The following is a 20,295-nucleotide window of genomic DNA, read 5'->3' as shown; positions in this document are numbered from 1 at the left end:
AGACATCACACGTGCTATGGGACTCTAGGGGACACGTAGTCCTGCCAATCCGGAGATGGAATGAAGCCCGGTAGGACATTAAATCTCATTAAACATTAAGGAAACAACTCTCAGCAGTATAACTCTGGTTTCACAAATTAGTCCGAATATGAGACTTCAAGTATTAGAACAACAGTCTTACTGTCACATTGCATGTCGAACTTGGCACCTCTTTCATGCACTAGAAAACTCTCCCTGGAAGCAGGGGAGAGAATTTTCGTGTACGCTAAGGAATGTGAATGAATAGTATCATTGTTACCTGAGAGCTCGTGACCTTTTATTTATTCAAATGCAACCATTTTGGTGTCATTTTGGAGGGAATTTCTACAGTCAGCACGGCATTTTCACTGCGCTGTCCCACCAGGAGGGATGTGTGAATTGCTAGGGGGGCAGAGAGGCCCTGCCACTGTGGCGAGGGCTCGCGCCTCTTCCTTCCGTCACACACCCCACGTTTGGATTTGCTGCTGTCCAGCTTGGGCTTGCCCAGGCCCTCGGGAAATGTCCACAGAGGTTTCTCCTTTGCTGTCTTATCCTAACAGCTGGCAGAGGGAAGCATACAACATTTCAGGCTGTGGACAATGCTTGTAAACCCTTGGTTTCTTGACTCTCTTGGTCAGGGTTTTCCAGAAACAGAGCCAACAGGTGGATACCCTCAGAAGAATTGCAGTTCAAGTCGAAAGGCGGTCTGTTGGCAGACGTTTTTGTTGTTTTTCTCAGAGGTCATTCTTTCTCTTTAAACTCTTCAACGGATGGAAGGAGGCCCACCCCCAGGATGGAGCCATCTCCTTTACTCAAAGTCTATTAACTTAAATGTCAAATGGTCTGTAATGCCATGTTAAACATGCATTCACAGAAACATGTAGAATAATGTTTGCTCAAATCCCTGGGTTCGCAGCCTAGCTAAACTGAGATGTAAAATAACGATCACACTGCTCCTCCCTCATTGATGTCCTAACAGTTTTTGAATATTCTTCTTCCTCCAGTCCTTGAAGTCTGCTTATGTTTGGCTGTTTTTTCTGTAGGATTTTAAAGAAAACCAATGTTAGAGAGAGCAGGACCAGGACACAGAGAGAAACATCAATGTGTAAGAGGAACATGGATCGGTCACCTCGGGCATGCGCCCTGCCGTGTGCAAAACCTGCCACCTAGCTTTGTGCCCTGACCAGGAACAGACCCCGCAGCTTTTTGGTGTACAGGATGACACTCCAACCAAGTGAGCCCCCAGACCAGGGCTGCTTCTGTGTTTTATATAATTCATTAATTGTCTTTAATTTGTTCATTTCTAGGTGAGGAAATCTTGACCTAAAACTTCAGTCAGTCGCCTTGCCAGATAAGCCACTGTAGGCATGTCCTCTTTTATATGAAGTTAGAAGTTTGTATACATTTAAAAATAACCAACATTTCTTGTGTAGTTTAGCCTTTCTCATAAGCTGAATATATTACCTCAGGCCTCCTCTCTCCTTCTAAAATTCTAACCTTACTTTCAGCCCTTCATTCCATCAAGATTTCATTATGACCAGTTGTAAAACGTGATATTTTACAGAAATTTCCTCTTCGATTGCTAACTAATCTCCTGAGTACTATGTATCCAAACCTTCTTTCCACCATATTGATGTCAGGTATATCTCTTACCATAGGAAGACATGAACACAGAAAATACAATTTCATAGATTCTGTGCTTTAATAATTTGAGTACCTAATTTCTCCCTTTACCACGCTGTTCTAACTGTCCCAACAAAACTATTACTTAATGTTTTCGACAGGATAAGCCAAAAATTTTCCTCTTCTTAACATTATTTTTTTCTTCCTCATTCAATAGGTATTTCATTTAAAATGCATAAATCATCACTTTTTTGAAAATCACAGGCTCTTGGAGGTACACAGAAAACCGCATTATAATGAGTATCATAGTCTGACAGAATATTTTTGTGAGGTGAAAAGTGCAAGTAGATGAAGGAATTTCCCTTCCGCAATATCTGTCGTAATCAACAGGTGAAAATCAGTAAAGCAAAACCAGAAAAACGAGCATGCACCAATAAAGTGAAAACTAGGGCATTTAATATGGGGATCAGAGTGTATTTTAAATCTTAGTGGAATTCTAAACTATGAAACATTTCAGCTGCCTATGACAGTGTATACAATATTGAATTCTGTATTGACTCTTCATTCTGCCAGTAATTGTGTGTGATCCAGGGAAATTCACTTAATTTCTAGGGCCCCGGTTTTCTCAAAATAAAATAAAGTGGAAATATTTCCGGACTGTTAAGCAATCTAAAACACTTAGAAGACTTAAGCTGTATTGCACCATTAACCCTTAAATATGGTAACTATTTGCTTCTTCTTTTCCTACAGGTATATGTAGGAATAGCAAACTTTCTCACCTCTTGCCGCCAATACATGATAGTTCAAAAAACAAAATTCTGAGAAGTGTCGTGAACAAGACTCTAGTGTAGTCACTATTCGCATTGAACATAGGTCTGATTCGTATATTCAGTTAGTAAATGGCGGCTTGCATATTTCTTTGGAAATGGAGTTTGTCTCCTAAACTGTGAAACATACTCGTATGTAGTAAATGTTAGGGCCCCCTGGCACACTTTGGCCTTTAGTCCTCGCTCTCCTAAATCACAATCCTCTGTTCCGTATCACAGCCGTTTGCTTCCTCTCCGGGGTAGACGTGCCCAGTGTGCTCCCCCTCTTTCACTCCTCCGTCACGTGATCTCCGTCCACAGGAGCTGTTTTCTGTTCCCTGAGGTTTTGGGCCACCATTTCCCTTGAAGGGTACAAAGCTGCCAATTCGAAGCAATGCTGGGTGAAAGTTCTCCGGTTTTCAAAGCTCCTGTCTAGGAGACAGTTGTTTTTTTTTCCCTTCTGGTGAAGAATTTTGGAACTGAGGAATGTCCCTGTTACAATGATGTAACAATAGCTGTAACTGAAGGAATCAGAGTCAGATCCCTCCCAGGGCTGACTTATTAAAACATTTCACATCATTTTAACCCGACATAAAGCCCTGTGTGAACGTTCCCTGAACACCTTGTCAGTGATTAAAGAGTTTAAAGTAAGTTTTGTTTTGGTCCAAAGTCCTTCCCTTCTACAACAAGGGTACAGCACAGGGTTTGCATACAACCTTTTGGCAATTAAGAACACCCAGGGTGTCTGTATCCCCTGAAATCGTGTGCGTCTGTGGGCCGCCATGTCCGCCTCCACCAAGTTGGTTGTGTGTTGTCAGGATGGATCAAGTGCCCAGAAATCTCACCAGCTGGAGCCCACACTCATGGAGAGCCTCTGCCCTCTTCACATTGTGCCTCGCTCCTCCCTCAAATAGGCTTAATTGTCTGGAACACAAGTCATCAAGATGCCTAACTAGGGCAGTTCAGACCACAGGCTCCCTCTTCCCAAAGCAATCTCATAGCTGGAGCAGCACCTACTCGTTAAGTCCAGAAACATGGGCTGAGTGGGTGTACTCCGCCCGCAGAGTCCCCCCAGGCCGCCGCGGATGGGGAAATCAGTAGTTCCAGACACTCTCGGGCTGCCAGGGAACGGGGTGGCCATTCCCTCTAGTGGAGAATGCCCCTGGTCCCTCTCTTGGAGTGGCTTTTATTGAGAAGAGATGCGCAGGGGTACTCAGCATGAGGCAACGCCTATCAGCTTACTTCAGAGGGCTACAGATACTAAATTGAAGAAAGACAAGGGGTAGTCTTAAATCAAGGTCTGTCAGGGAAGTTGGCGCCAGGTGCTCATTAAGGCACAGTTTTGGGGGCTCAGAAATTGTCTCCTTTCAGTGAAGTAAAACACCTGGTTTTTACCTTCTCAGGGCAGCGCGAAGCAGAGTGAGCTTCAGCGGATACAATGCATTCTTTCGCGGGGCTACAGTTCCCGATACCTCACAAAGTGGTCCCCAACCAAGGGCAGCTTGGACGTCTTCCCAGTGTAGCATCGCCCACAGGCCACGCACGGAGCAAGGCCTGCAGGACAGCGTGGAGAGACTACAGCTCTTTCCACCCTCACTGGCCTCTGGGTCTTCCTGTCCTACGAAGAGGAGTGAGAAAGAATGGCTCCTAGTCCAGTTTTGTGCTCAAACCTGGCTCCTTATCCTTTGTCACCTTTGGGTGAGTGTCTTCTCTGAACCCTGGGCCTCCACACTGCCGTAGAGAAATAATTTAGAAAACAAGGTCTTCAAGAGTGTTGTGAAACCATCTGAAAACAGCTATGTGAAGCTTAGTACTTATTCATCAACACCCCTAATTGTGTTCTATTGGCCTGCGCTTCCAGCTGGTATAGGACACTCACCAAAAGTCCAACGAACAGAAGGTAGATTCCTTACATACTTGTTACAATTTTAATCCCAAGATTCTATACTTCCTTACCTATTAATTTATGCAGCGGCTGAAATGGAATCAACAACCACCAGAAACAATTTCTCCAAGCGATCGTGAGTTAAACTGAATAGCTCTAATCTGCCCTAGTGTTTTATGCACGTCCTCCATAGGCCTGGAAAAGGGTCCCACTTCATTACTTACTCTCTAAGCCCTGTTTTCTCTGCCAGGGCGCTCCATGAAAGAAACTAACATCTTTGTTGTATTTACCAATATATTCACGAAACCATGGAAATTACTGAGAGCAGAGATACTTCAAATCTCTTAGGAATCAATGAAATGAATAAAACCATTAGTGTTCCTTCAAACTTGAATGCAGACGAAAAGTTGCAGTGTGCAGTGTATACCCCTCAGAGGATAAGTAAGATCCCACACTGAATATAGAGATTTTGCACCCCCAAAGCAAATGAAACAAGACACGAAGCTGAATATAAAATGATGTGAAAAATAAACTTTGTAAATGCAATAATCATCGTACATGACAAACTCTAATTGCTACAGATGACAACTGCATTTTCCACTGATACAAAGTCGATTCCTCACTTAACTGATAAACATTCTGCGAAAAACGACTCTATGCATTTTACAAATGAAGTAGAAAAAAGTCTTTGAATTCAGTGAAAGTTTACCAGCCTGAGGCTAATAAGTAGATAAATTGTAAGTAGATATCACTGAATCCTGGAGATTGGGACTCAGTCTCCTATCCAACTCCCTGGGTTTGCTGTGATTGTGATGATACAGAGAAATCCCTCATTAATGTTCATTTCCCACCTTCCCGGAGGATAATGTGACCGGCACAGCAGCTGGAGGCTGCCTCTTTCAGAGAGAGACTGGTGCTTCGCAAAGGCGTGCTCACAGCCTGGCTGGGGACCTCATGGCCCAGGAAAAGGGTCTTTTCCTCTTGTGTCTCCTGCACCCAACCGGTCTCTGGTCATGATGGGAAATGCGACATTCATAGGCTTTCAGCCATTGCGGATGACAGCGCTCATTCTCAAGGTCTTTCCGGGGTTAGTGGTGAGGTAGAGTTCTTCTCTCGAGCAGGGGACTGAAGGAGGCATCAAATCTAAGTCGTCCAGAGAAATAATCCTTTCATGCAATACTATAAAAGGGAAATCAATGCTAAGGCCTCCAAGATGAATAAAATATCAAGATGTTAAAGACGTGGAATGACCCTACACTTGCAAGCTGCTGAGAGGGTGGCAAACACACTGCACATATGTGCGGCCCGTTCCATTTAGTCTAAAACATTCTAACCAATGACAATGAACAGACCTGTGCTACTCAATGTTCTCAACTGCTCCTATACAGCACTGAACTCTTTTTAACAATCTAGTCAAGTGCGGAGCCTGTGAAGACATTTCAGTAATGTGAAATTACCGAAAAATTATTCAAAATTGTCAGAAACTCATGAGGAAATGTTCAACATGGCAATAGTCTCAAATAAACACCAATAATCTTGAAAATATTAATGTGTTTCCTTCCATTAACACCGAGTGTTAAATGGTATTAACTTCTGATGTTGCTCTTAATAAAATACAGTTTAAAGTTGAAATTTAATCCATGCTGTTTCAATGATCTGCATGTTAAACACTAAAGAATTTTAAGTGTCACATTGATATTCGTTTACTAGATAACTTTAAGCATTTTAAATTGTTTAATAAAATGATGTTTCAGGTTTAAAATACTTTTAGAACCTTACATCCGATATATTTAACATAAAAAATAATGTAATATCGTGACAAGTGGAACGTCCCACTTTTCAGGTATCATACCTTACTCCAGGCATCGCCAACACCCTGGGCGCCAGCCAAAGAGCTCGCCTGTGCTCGGCCTCCTGTCTCCCCCAGGCAAGCTCCCCCCGACTTCCCCGACCCCCACAGCCGCCACAACCTCCCCTATCCTGTCGCCCCCACTTCCTGGTCCCTGGAAATGTCTTCCACCGAACCGCTCCCTGGTGCCAAACATGTTGGGGACCGCTGCCTTACTCCACTGGCCTGTAACTTTGGAACTTTGAAAACTCCTCAGAAAGAGCCCTTGCTACTGTTGCTCAGTGCGTTGACCCGGGAAGTCGCCGGTCGGATTCCCGGAGGATTCCCTGTCAGGGCACCTGCCTGCGTTGCGGGGTCAGGTCCCCTGCGTGGAGCTTGCGAGAAGCACATGATCGCTGGTCCTCTCCTGTACTCGTGGAGGTTTTCTTCCAGGGACGTCCTCCTGGGCTCGCGTTCCCGTCTCCTGCAGAAACCACGCGGACCCCCGCAAAACGGCCAAACACTGTTTCCAGCCTCAACCCGCTCCGTGCACAAGGACTCTGCGTAAAGGGTCTTTGCTCGATTATCCGTGCGACACACAAAACTCAAAACTCGGGTGTAGAGGGTGTAGGTGATTGTTTTTAAAAAGCGTCTAGGAAAGGCGAGGCTCCGTGTGGCGTATTTAAGACCATGTCCCCTGCGAGGCCACGCGGAGCTCGGTCTCCAGCCGAACGGAAGGATCTTTGCGCCCAATCACGGTCAAAGCAGCACAAAGTTGCTGGGGCCGTGACGTGACGGTTTTTCTACTGTGCTGCGATTTTACAGACCGAACACACAGGCCCCCAAGTTTGTGTTGCCCAACCGCAGCGGCAGAAAAGGCCACCCGCACGACTTCGGGCGGCCAGCGGGAGAATCGCGCTGGTCATTGAACCAGCGAAGGAAACCTGGCGCTAATTGCGCTCTGGCGCCTGCTGGCCACCTTCGCCCCGCGAGGCCAATCAGCGGAATTCCCAGAGGCCCAGGTCTATTTGCGCCTTACGGCAGGAGCCACGCTCTGCTCCGACCCCGCTTGCTCTCTCGGCAGCGACTACTTGGCCCGCACGACCTTCTGAGACAGGTGCACACTGTCCCCCCTCGGTCGTGCCAAAATGGCAGAAACGACCTCAGATTTCCTCGGAAGAGGGACTCCCCCCCAATGCAGAGGGCAAACGGCCCTGTTTCCGCCTTCTGTGGCACCTGCAGCTCTTGGAGCTCTTCCCACCGCCACACAGCCCCGAGGCCTGGAACCGCAGCGCCCCCTATCGACTACCCTCTGGCGTCCATCACAGCCTAGAAGGGCTGACGCACGCAGGCAGGGGAAGTCTGTCGCGTTTCGATTTGGGAATTCTTGTCCGGATTTACTTCCAAAGGATGCGCTACTACCTGAAAGAAAAGCAATACGGCTCCAGTGCCTGGGAAGTTGTCAGAGTCGAAATTGAAGGGCGCCTTCTCCTCCTGTAACAATCGTAAAGAAAAGCCGGCAAATGCGGTAGACGTTTATGCTCGTGACCCTATTCAATGGCACCGTTTGAGAATGTCCCAAACGGTCTCGACGGACATTTCTGCACCAGCTGAGAAATACCTGCAACCAAAATCACGGGGTTATTATAAAAATGTATAGTAAATCGTGAATTTACCAAATTATATTTAGAGAGAACACGCTGTGGTTTCTTGAATAGCAATTTTATGCCGTATCTTTTTTTATCCTGTTAAGTTATTGAGCGAGGGTCGGGGGTGGGGGGGGGGGGGGAGGGAGGAAAGCAGATATTTGAAAGGTGATAGGCAATGACAGAAAGATGCATTAAAGTCCAGAATTGGAGCCTTCCTCCTTCTGCGAAACTGGTTCCATGCAGAGGGAGTGATGGGGGGGATCACAACCAAAAATGTATGTACTTTATTGATTTATTTCTTATTATTGTTTATTCTATTACTGTTGTCCCGGGTTTTCCCCTTCGCCCCGTCCGCCCACCTCCGCCCCGCGGCCCCAGCCAATGTCCACACCGCTGTCCACGTCCACGGGTCTTTCAGACGCGCTTTTTGGCCAATCGCTTCCCCTCCTTTCCACCATGACCCCCTCCCACCTCACCTCCGGTAGCTGTCAGTCTGTTCCACGTTTGTGTTGCTTCGATCAGGAGCGCAGATCCCTCCTTTCGGCCGCCCTGACGGCTGAAGGACGAGCTCTCGGGGGACACGGTCTGAAAACCCCACACGGAGCTTCGCCTTTTCTGCACTTCCACCCGAGTTCCGTGCTTTACTCTCGCTCGGCAATTCCGGCGAGGACATCTTCCCCCAGAATCCGCGTCCTGAGCGGCTTGAGGTTTGAGCCTGGGAACGGAGCATGTTTGGTCGTTTGGACGGATTCCGCACAGTTTCTGCGGGAGAGCGGAACCGTGTGGGGGACGCCGTGGAAGTGAGCTGGGGCGCTGCCTCTGCTGGGCCCGAGCCCCGGAAGATGCCCCTGGGAGAAAACATCGGCATGCAGGAGAGAAACATCGATCAGCTGCTTCTTGCGTGCGCCCTGACGGGGAACCTGGGCACCGCCTCGAACCCACTGAGCCCCAGCAGCCGCGGCTGTTTCGGAGGAGTTTTCAACATTGCGGTGTTACAGACGGGTGACGTAAGCCAGCGGTCCCCAACATTTTGGCACCGGGCACTTGTTTCGTGGAAGACAGCTTCGCCAGGGACGGTGTGCAGGGTGTGTGTGTGTGGTGGTAATCGCGGGTGGGCGGGTCAGGGAAGTCCGGTGAGCTCGGCGGCGAGGCCAGGAGGCGGAGCTCAAGCTCTCCGCCCGCGCACCTCCCCCTGCGGGCGGGGCGGGGCGGGGCGCGGCGGGGCGGGGCGCGGCGGGGCGGGGCCAGGGGGCGGAGCCCAGGCGGCCTTCCCGGGGCACGCAGGGTGCTGCGGGTGCCTACAGGAAGGTGTACACGACCTGCAAAGTGGAACGTTACACTTTTCGAAGCATGACATTATTTTTATGTTAAATATAAATATCGAAAGTGAGATTTCAAAAGTATTTTACGCTTAAAACACAGTATTAAATAATTTTAAATGCTTAAAAATATTTATTAAATAAATATAAATGTGACATTTAACGTTTTTAAATTTGTAACATGAAGCTCAGCACTGGCTGGCGTGGCTCAGGGGATGGAGTGCAGGCCTGCGAACTAAAGAGTCACCGGTTCAAGTCCCAGGCGGGACACATGCCTGGGTTGCAGGCCAGGTCCCCAGTTCGGGGTGCATGAGAGGCAACCACACACCGATGTTTCTCTCCTTCTTTCTCTCTCTCTTCTCCTCTCTCTAAAAATAAATGAGTAAAGTCTCTTCTAAGATACCACGCAGATCATTGAAACAGCATGGATTAAATTTCAACTTTATTTAAACTGTGTTCTTTCTACACCATGATCAGAATTTAATATAACCCTCTTAACTGTAATGGAAGCAAATACCTCAATATTTTCAAGATTTTTGGTGTTTGATGATTATTGGTGAGAGTATTGCCATGTGGGACATTTCCTCGTGAGTTCATGAAAGGTTGGAATAATTTTTCTGTAACTTCACCTTACTGAAACATCTTCACAGGCTCCCAACTTGAGAACCCTGTTAAAAAGAAAAATCAGTGTTGTATAGGAGCGAGGTTGTAACCAGCTTTAATAACATCTTTTCTTGCCCCACAGTATCTTATACACTCTTGGGAGCTGTTCTAAAGAGAAGATGGGACATACATGTCTTCAAAGGTTATAGCAGTGAGGCTATAGGCATGCTTTGTCGTAGAGAGAGAGCACATTAGCAGGCACAAAAGTGAAAGCCCGGAGCAGTGTTAAAGCTATTAAATACCACCATTTTAGAAGTTGAAACTGAAATGGAGCCCACTGCACTGTGCCTTAATGTGAACGGGTGGAGAAACTGTAGTATAAGGTCAATATGAAAAGTCGATTGCATGCGTCCTGCACCAGAGGTGGCCTTTGCACGCTGTGGTTCTTCTGGCCAGCCTTAGATGGGTCTCAAGGGAGAGAGGGATCCCCGCCTGATGCCCATGGATGGGCTGTGAGGGATTGCCATCTAGCCCTAGCTGGAAGCACTCGAGGTTTTCAGAGTCAATTACCAGAGGGTGAAAGAGGCCACCCTTCCACCCTCCCTGAGGGAAGATTCAAGTGCTGCAGGGTCAATATAACCCCAACACCACTCCACAAGAAATCCTTGGTTGCTACGGTAGAGAGAAGTGTTTAAAATGGACTGTGTCAGTAGGCAATAGGATGTCCAGTTTAAGCTGCAGGTGAGAATAAAACTGTTTGGGGAATGAGAACAAGGTGGGTCCTGCTGCCCGCCACCACCCTCTAGGCAACATTCTGGAGACAAAGTTCTGGTGGAAAAGGAAAGGAGTCTTTATTCAAAAGACACCCAATTTTTGCAATAAGTGCTTTCCACATGCATTAGTCCCTGAGGCCTATCATTAAGGCTCAATTCTTTAACACCTACTTTGAGGTTTAATCACTTAAGCCCCTCAATTAAAGCTAATATCTTTAACACATGAGTTCTCATAGAAGCCCCCTCCACTAGCTTTTAATTTCAGGATTCCTATAGGGTTAGTTTACAAAGGAGCACAACGTAAGATACAAAAGCTACGCAATGTTGGAAGAATGGCAGGCTTCTTCCTCAGAGCCCGTCACCTCTACAACACCCTGCCACGCTCTGCCAGGCCAGCTCAACCATAGGCTGTGCCCCGGGTATCTCCTCCCATCCAAATTCCATCCAAGATACAGTCCTTTGTGAAACCCAGGCAGCGGCAGCACCATCATCCAGGCAACCTCGAGGAGGAGAGCCTGAGAGCCAGTCTCTGCCCTCTTGGTATTTTCAGTCTTCACGCCCATGATTCTACGAGCTCCAGAGGCCTTCAGCATCGCGGCCAGTCCTGCCCTAGACTGTTGGCCATTGCCTCGGGCAACCACCTCAGTGCCCCCTCCCTTCTGCTCCCCAGTGATCAGATCAGATCTCCCTATAACAGAATCAGTGAGGTCCTGAAGGAGAAAACCAGAGCTACTATATATATGGCTGGGCTACTTCTAGGCTGGAAACATGCAGGTGCTTTTTGTTCTTCAATTCACAAGAAAACCCAAGAGTCCTAAATAACTTCCAAGAGTCCGCAAGGAATGGACTAAGAAAATGATTTCAGTATCTGACAGATTTCACTGATGAAATTTTGGACTTTTCTTCAACTGTCAGAAGAAATATGCCCTTATTACTATTGAAAAAGTATTTGGCTCCTTGTCTGTAGTGCTTCCAAGTCAGTCAGTTCAATTCCCATACCACCTGAGTAAAACAAGTGTAAAGTGAATCGTAATCTTTTTACTGGTGGAGCGTCTTCCCTGCACTTTGTAAAATCTGCAACATCTGTTTCCACACTTAAGTGAAGCGCAAGAAAATGACCTATGCTTGTAGTTCGTCCCTCCAAGTGTATACTTTCCATGTCATAAATACATAGTAATATATGTAAGTTTGTCAAGAGGATTCATTTATTCTTTGCGATGATCTTAAAGAGTGCGTGTCCCATAGTTAGTGTGCAGTAAAATGGAACGTTATTCTTTTTCATGTGATGGTTATTATCCAGATTAAGAGCAGGATCTTTGGGGATCATCTGTTTTCTTGTTAGAGCTCAGTTACTTAAAGTAATCTCTTCATTACTCTTAGGGGATTTACCAACTAGGAAGTGTTCAGGCAACCATTGTGCCAGAGAGGGCCAGGGTCCCAGCAGCCAGGCTGCTGGTTGCCAGCCTCTTGTGAGCTGATCGGTGTGATCCCTCCCCTCTACCCGCAGAGCTCATCAGACGTGGATTTAATGGAAGCTGAATCAGGGGGTTGTTGCTGCAAAGCTGAGGGCAGGCCGCTGAACGGGAAGCAGAGCACCGAAGTTCTCATTTGAGCATCTTGCAGGAGCCCCCACTTTCTTGCCTTTGTGTAATTCACTCTGGGCCTTTGCTTTTCCTTCTGCCAGAGCCCCTAGCACCCTCCTTGGTTGCATCAGATTTGGCTAACTTACACTTTGCCAGCTTGTCATCATACAATTCACTTCCCTCCTTTCATTTTCATGACACTTAGACCTATATTTAGTTCCGTTTAGCCCACGCACATCCGTCAAGTTTTGCTTTCTAGAAATGTTGAAATGAGAAACTAGAAATCTGAAGTCTGAAAGATTACAGAGAGAAATGGAACAACCCTTGCCTTTTTTTCTTTTTTCTTTTCCATTTTCTTTGTATTACGCTCATGACGAAGAAGAACATCCTGGAGGAGCAGCAGGGCAAACGTTGTCTCCTTAAGCACCACCTGAAAGAAGTTACAAATATCTAAAATTGAAAACATCACAAACAACTTAGGAACATATAAAGGAGAGAAGGCCATTTCTCTGTGACTTTGCAGTTTAAGCCTCAATACCCTGGGTTCTCAGCGTGAGATGGAAATAGACGCCCCCTCCAAAAACACCTCCAAAAAACAAAAAAACAGACAAACGAAAAAGCCCTCAACACAATCACGCTGACCGAGTGAATGATTGGAGGAATAATCTATAAGGCTCTATTGGGAGAATCATCATGGAGCATAATAGGTCCAATTATTTAAGAGTCGAGCAATCAAAACAGTACTAGGCAAATAAAAATTATTGACCCTCAAAAAAGAACGTGATTACAATTGGATAGTTAATTTCTCCACCGACTTTGACAAAACAACCCTTTGCAATCAGCATTCAGGGCTGCTGACCCTTTTGACACCTGGGGACATGGGTGAGGAATAAGAAGGTCGCCACTGAGAACCAGGGCCCTGAAACACTCCAGGGGGAAAGGCAAGGGTCCTGGAAGAATATTACTTTGCCCACAAACACACAGGCCCCTCCACAGCAGGCGACTTGTAAAGACTCCAGGACGCAGTCAGCCCGCCTGCGTGGAGTGTGATGCCAGGGTAGTTCGGGTTGAGGACACTGTCCCTTCAGGGAGAGGAAAGGGGTTACTGGAGCTGGTATCTCCCTTGTGAACGAGACGGTGCTGGGAAAATAAAGTTATCTCGATAATAGATTCTCCACACAACATACATGAGAAAAGGATTCCTGCTGGGGGTATTGGCACAGCCCGAGGAGCACTAATGACCAGCTACAAAGTGTTGGAAAGAAACGGCACTGTCTAGGGAAGTCCCGACCTAGTGTCCCCAGGGAAGAAGCATAACCACATGGACCTGCATGAATGGGATCCAGGAGGCAGAGAAACATCCCAGGGACTCATTCCCTAAGAACCATCAGACTCTGCTGCGAATAAAACAGCCAACAAAACCCAGTCCCTGGTTCTGGCGAGCTTGATTGCCAGAGGTGTTCTGGTCAGTCCCTGGTAGGTGCTTGGTAATCATGACCACAGTACAACTGTCGTATGTAATGAGTAATCAGTTCGGAATTTGTGTGCCATAAGAAAATGCAGGGAGCATCAGGGATGTGTTTTTTTATTCGCAAATCAATGTGGAGAGTGAAAACTATTCTCATGAGACCTTGTCCTAACCATAATACCTTGCGATCTTTTTATCACGGTGCTCTGGACTGAATGTTTGTGTCTCCAAAAATGGATATGTTGAGACTCTATTTCCCAATGTGAAATCGTAGGAGGTAGGTCCTTGGGGGATAACTAGGATTAAATGAATTGAAGAAGATGGAGCCCCCACAATGGGGTTCATGCCTTTACAAGAGTCACTACTTTCTTCCTCTCCCCACCATTCGAGGACTGAAAGAGTAGACAGCTCTCACCATCCCAGGCGAGGGCTGTCAACGGAACTCCATCGTGCTGCCACCCTGATCTTAGGCTTCCAGCCTCCGGAATTGTGACTGACAGATTTTTTGTTTATAGCCTCCTGTTCTGTGATACTTACATCTATAGCAGCCTGAACTAAGACACATGACATCATTCATTCGGGATTGACGAGACACTAGTTGACATCCAGGTTGAAATCAGACATGACAGAGAAGAAATTGTCACGTGTAATTATTCTTGTTCCTTTTCTTTAAAAGAACTTGATATCTCTGCTCACAGGTGAAAACCATAGACGCAAGATGAAAGAGAAGGGAAACGATGGCCCCATATGAAAGGAACAGCGTAGTAATAAAAGAGACACCGAGACAGACTTCTGGCCAAGATGGACGTGTAGGTAAACGAGCTTGTCCTCCGTGCACAGCTACACCAAAAATTACAACTAGACCACAAAGAACTATCACCCAGATAAGTCAGAAAACTGAGCTCTATGGAAGGCCGACAACCAAGGATTGAAAGAAGCCACACTCATCCAGACGGGTAGGAGGGGTGGAGGTACCGAGAGGGGTGGAGAGTCGATAGGCACAGAGAAGCACTGAGACATGGAGTGCTTTTGAGAGGCAGTAGAACGGGTGGTCCCACATTCCTGTTTGGTCAATAAATTTTGGATGGATACGTCCGGAGCAAGTGATCCCAGCCTTAGACCAGATCACCCCACCCAGGTCCCAGTGCCAAGAAGCAAAGTCCCATTAATTTCCGGCTATGAAAACTGGAGGGGTTTGGGGTGGTGGAAGAAGCTGCAGGATTCTCAAGAGACTGCTCCTAAGGGTCTCCAAAGGACTTAGGAGTCACCCACACCCACCCCCGTTGGGATTCAGCACCATGGCAGCCGCTGGGAGGGCACAAGTGGCCTCGCGAATGGCAGAAAGGGGAGGAAGGACAAAAGTGCATTGATTGGCAACAGGGCAGCTGCCTAAGGCAGCCTCCTCTCAGGCAACATCCAGAGGCCCCACAGCGACACTGTTCCCTCTCTGAGCCTGCCCCACACAGGGCCACAGCAGTGGAATGGGTTGCACCACCTGGGCGATTACATAAGGGCCTGCCCGACACCATTTACAGGCACCTTTTCTATAACAGGCTACACTGCCAAGACAGGGACTCAAAGCATCGCTACCTAATACACAGAAACAAACACAGGGGGGGCTGCGAAAATGAGGAGGCAAAAAAATATGGCCCCCATGACAGAACAGAACAAAACTCTAGGAAAAGACCTAAGTGGAATGGAGATAAGCAATGTTCAGAGGCAGAGTTCAAAACTCAGGTTATCCGGATGCTCAGAGAAATCACTGGACACTGCAAGGGCATAAAGAAGACCCAGGCGGAAACGAAGCTTCTATTAAGTGGCATAAAGACAACTCTACAGGGAACCCACAGTGGAGCGGATGAAACCAAAAATCAAACCAATGATTTGGAACCGAAGGGAGAAAAAAACCATTCGATCAAAACAGCAAGAAAGAAAAAGAATTCAAAACGATGAGGGGCGAGGAAGGAGCCTCTTGGACATCTCCAAATGTACCAACATCCGAATTATTGGGGTGCCAGAAGGAGAAGGGGAAGAGAAAGAGATCGCAACCTTACTTGAAAAAAATAATGAAACGAAATGACACAATGCGGTGAAGGAAATAGACATACAAGTGCAGGAAGGACAGAGAGTCCTGAGGCAGGTGGAGGCAAAGAGGCCCACTCCAACACACCTCATAATTAAAATGCCAAAGTTTATAGACCAAGAGAAAATCTTAAGCAGCAAGAGAGAAACGGACAGTTACCTACAAAGGAGTTCCCATAAGATTTACAGCTGATTTCTGAAAAGATACTTATCAGGCTGGAAGGGACTGGCAAGAAGTATTCGAAGTGATGAAGAGCTGGGACCTACAACCTAGATTACTCTATCCAGCCAGCTAGCATTTAGAATGGAAGGGCAGAAAAAGTGCTTCCCAGACAAGGTAAAGCTAAAGGAGTTCATCGTCACCAAGCCACTATTGTAGGAAATGTTAAAGGGAACTGCATAAAAAAAGAAGATGAAAACTAAGAACACTAAAATGGCAACAAATACACCACTGTCAAGAACTGAATCTAAACAACAAAGTAAGCAAACAACCGGAGTGGGAACAGAATTATAACTATGGAGGTCATTTGGAGGGTTATCATCCAGGAGGGAGAAGGGAGAGAATGGCGGGAAGATGCAGGGATCAACAGGTAAAAATTGGTAGGTACAAAATAGACAGGGAGTATGAAGAACAGTATAGGAAGGGGAGTAGCCGAAGAACTTAGAGGCATGACCCATGGACATGAACTAAGGGACAGAATGGGGGACCTGGGCCGAGGTGAGGGAAAGAGGACAAGTGTAATAGCATAATCAATAAAATACATTTTAAAAAATAAAAGAGAGTCGAAATATATTTGCTTAATTCCTTAGTTTTCCTGTCAAATTCTTTTTTTAAAACTGCTTTATGATTAATCTTCTGATTGTTAGAGAGAGAGAGTGGAAGGGGAAGAGATAGAAAGAGAGAAAAACATCACTTTGGTTTCCACTTATTTGTGCATCCATTGGCTGCTTCTTGTACGTGCCTTGAACGGGACTCAAACCTGCACCCTGGCACATCGGGACGATGCTCCCAGCAAATGAGCAACAGGGCCAGGACCTCCTATCAACTTGTTAATGAAGAAAAAGAGTCTACTTGATCCCAGGGTCTAAATTGTTTCTATTTGCCTATCAACCTTAAATATATCAGACAAAACAAAAAAAACATTTTTTAAAATTTAGTCTGCTCAGGGAAAAATATTCTGAAGGCAATTGACCATTTTTGTCTGGTTTCTTAGAAAACCTCAATACGTTAATGGAAAAGGAGGTATAAAATATCTTTCAGAAAGGGACAGAGAAGGAAAGGAATGACTTAGTGGTGAAATGGACTATTTAAAAATTTAAAAACATTTTTTATTTTATACTTGGTAACATGATCTCAATATCTGTTTCTTAGCACATGAATTTGTATACACGTTTAAAATCATCATAAATAAATGTTTAGGCATACGGAGACAATATATGATCTGATAGATATGAAAGAAAATCTCCCTTAATTTGTTCATTGATTTTATTAAAGAGCTTATTTGCCACACATGGTCTGGCACGTCTGTAAGTACCTAGAACAATAAAAACACCCACAGGGCAGAGGGCGCCTGGCTCCCTTTGTAAAGGTGGCCAAAAGGCTGCCCAGATTGAAGAACAAATTTTGTTTCTAATACCAAGAGGAGCAACATTTCTGTAATAAGAATTGTTCATGAGTATGTGTATGAGTGTAAGTATTTAACACCTACATATACTTCTGACTTTAGGACAACGATGCTTCTCATTGGAGAGTGTAGTATCTCTTTGGACTGACTCATCTCCAGTGAAAAAATTAAAATGGCAAAATTAACAGTGTAGATTCAGGACATTTTCTTAGACCACAGGGAGAACTCAAGAACGAAAACAAAAAAGGAAGTAAAAGTGTAAAGAAATGTTTAGAAAATGAAAATTATGGTGCCTCCCTATTTAATGGCCATGCCTAGAAAGACGGTCGTAGGCTCAGGTGGGGTGCAGGCTTGTTCCCCAGACGCCCAGCTCAGCCAGGCCAGCAGCCCCTCCTCGCCCATGGCCCTCCTGCTGTCTCTGCTCACGGCCCTGGTGGTAATCAGCTGTGGCCCCGGTGGCTCTCTGGGCTGTGACCTACCTCAGAGCCACATCCCGCTCAGCAAGGAGAACTTGCTGCTTTTTAGGCGAATGTGGAGAAACTCCACTTCTTCCTGCCCAAAGGACGAAAGAGACCTCCGATTGCCCCGGGCGATGGTAAATGGCAGCCAGGTGCAGAAGGCCCAGCCCATCGCCGTCCTCCACGAGATGCTCCGGCACATCTCCGACCTCTTGCTCACAGAGCACGCCTCCGCTGCCTGGGACACGACCCTGCTGAACCAGCTGCGCATGGGACTCCATCGGCAGATGCAAGGCCTGGAGCCCTGTTTGGAGCAGGAGACGGAAGAGGAAGGAGCTGTCCCGCCAACCCAGGGACCTACACTGGCTGTGAGGAGGTACTTCGAGGGCCTTTGTCGCTACTTGAAAGACAAGAAGTACAGTGACTGTGCCTGGGATCGTGTCCAAGTGGAAATCTTGAAATCCTTGTCTTCCATACTTAACCTTGCAAGACATGTTAAGTAATAGGGACGGAGACCTGCGCTCACCTTGATGCGATCGTCACCCATGAACGTGCCGGATCACGCTTGTACACAGGACTTAGGTCATGGCAAAAGGCTCTTCTTTCTGCCTCAGTCACAGGATTTATTGACTTTGATCGAGCACATCTTTTGTCAGGGTGTTAAGCAACAGCATGTTACAAAATTTAGTCCCTACAAGGTGATGGCCCTGATGTTATTTATTTATTGCAAGTGTGTTTATTTATGATTTATTTATTCTTTCACCTTAACATACTTAATATTTATATAATGAATATTTGCCCTTATGTTGTAGTAAAATTTACAAAACATGTTTACTTTATTATGTTATTATATTTGCATGTTGTTTTAATTATTAAATTCTTGTCGAAGAACACTTCTTGGGCATTTTTATTCTCAAAATTGAAATCTCATTTATTTTTCTGTGTACGCGAATCTCAGAATAGTACGTGTGTCGTAAGTCATACAGAACAGATCTGCCGCTAAGCCGAGAATGCCTATCCAAAGGGAGGCATCCATGAACTTAGAAGAGTCCTAGAAAGTGTGGAATGTGTTCAGTACTTATGTCTTAGTCGTAACTGATTTATCTTCAGAGTACAAGGAGCAGGGGGTAGAGATATCTGAGAGGAGCCATCGAGAGCGAAGTGGGAAAGATCCGCGGTGTTTATGGGCAGATCCATGCACCCAGTGCTCTTCCTCCCACCCTCTCCGTGGTCCTGCTGTTCTGATTGCGTTCACTCCCTTTCACTATCCCTTCGCTGCCCCCACCTTACAGCCCACCTGCGCAGGTGGTCTGGTTCCGCTGTGGTATCAGCTTCATGGTTTTCATTAAGCGTAAGAAGCCAAAGGGACAGAGCAAAAGTTGAGTGGAATCTCTTTGTTCTCCAAAACGGTTGTAGTCAGGTCTGCTGCTCTGAGTGTCCTCATGTATATTTCTGGGTCCTGAGTGGAGGCCACTCTTACAATAACGAAATGGGTGCTGACATAAAAGGAATCAGCTGAAATCAGTTTGCTACGAAATCATGCTACTACGGCATTGAAACAGTTAATGTACCTGTGGCTCTGTTTTCTGCCTCACAAAACGGGGAGAGTGAAAGGATTGTATCTGCCCATTTTGTTAATTCACAGGTACTAAAGTGGGTAGACTGAGACCGACACGTGAAAGTGCTTGACAAACACCTGTTTTTAAGATGCATGGGCTCACAGGAGTGTTCAGAGTCATGGGGTGCAGTGTTAACTAACATGTTTAACATAGTTCCTAGACCATAGTAGGTGCTGAAATGTCATTCTAGTTATAATATTGTCACAATTCTCCAGCTGTATCATCCTGAGTGTTAGTGATACTGAGTTAAATCAAGTTCCTGAAGAGTTTCATTGATCATATGAACTGTACATTAAAAACAGATAGTATCCATTATGCCGCCGGGTAGAATTCACATCTGGTGATCTTATTGAGAGCGAGTCTCTTCTTAGTGGGTTGATAAAGAGCTCATTTATCATTCACAGAAATTTAGTCAGAGGGCTTTCCTCTGTGCGGATTCTCTGCAAAGTGAGCTGTGCACGTCCTCTCATTAGTGGATCCGTCACTGAACTGCAGGTAGAAACTGGGCTCTGCACCGTCACAGCCCTCCCGACGGTCGCCTGTCCTAGAGTTTCCATTTGCTGGAGGACCTCAAAAGGTACCCACCGAGAGTGTTAAAGACGCTGCAGTCAAGCCTCCCATGGCAATGGCTGGGCTTGGGTCATACAGATTATTGTTCGTTATATTAATGCGAGAGGCAGCTTTCGTTCAGTATGTTCAGATTCTCAGTCTCTAATTTACAACGTTTATCCCTCTTTGCAGATTTCTGTGTGACCCCTACTAAAGTTGTCTCATTTTCTGAAAGAGGGATTGAAAATCTGCAGTCATTCGAATGCAGAAGCCACAGACAGATTGCATCAGAAGCTGAATGTTTCTACTAGCCTTCCAGCTCCTCCTTTCATCAGTCCCAGCTCTCTGCTCCCAGCTGTCCTGAGGCTCCTGGGGCTCCATTATCCTGAAAATGCCTTAGTCTGTGC

General features: G+C 46.1%; 1 pseudogene; it reads left to right on the top strand.

The window, feature by feature from the left end:
• Positions 1-17,662: 17,662 nt before the first annotated feature.
• On the top strand, positions 17,663-18,251 carry LOC129078375 (interferon omega-2-like; annotated as a pseudogene).
• Positions 18,252-20,295: the final 2,044 nt, after the last annotated feature.

This window comes from Pteronotus mesoamericanus, unplaced genomic scaffold (assembly GCF_021234165.1).
Source record: "Pteronotus mesoamericanus isolate MK-2021 breed Mesoamerican mustached bat unplaced genomic scaffold, CSHL_Meso_final contig_73, whole genome shotgun sequence".
NCBI lineage: Eukaryota > Metazoa > Chordata > Mammalia > Chiroptera > Mormoopidae > Pteronotus > Pteronotus mesoamericanus.
This window is presented reverse-complemented; position numbering and strand designations above follow the sequence as displayed.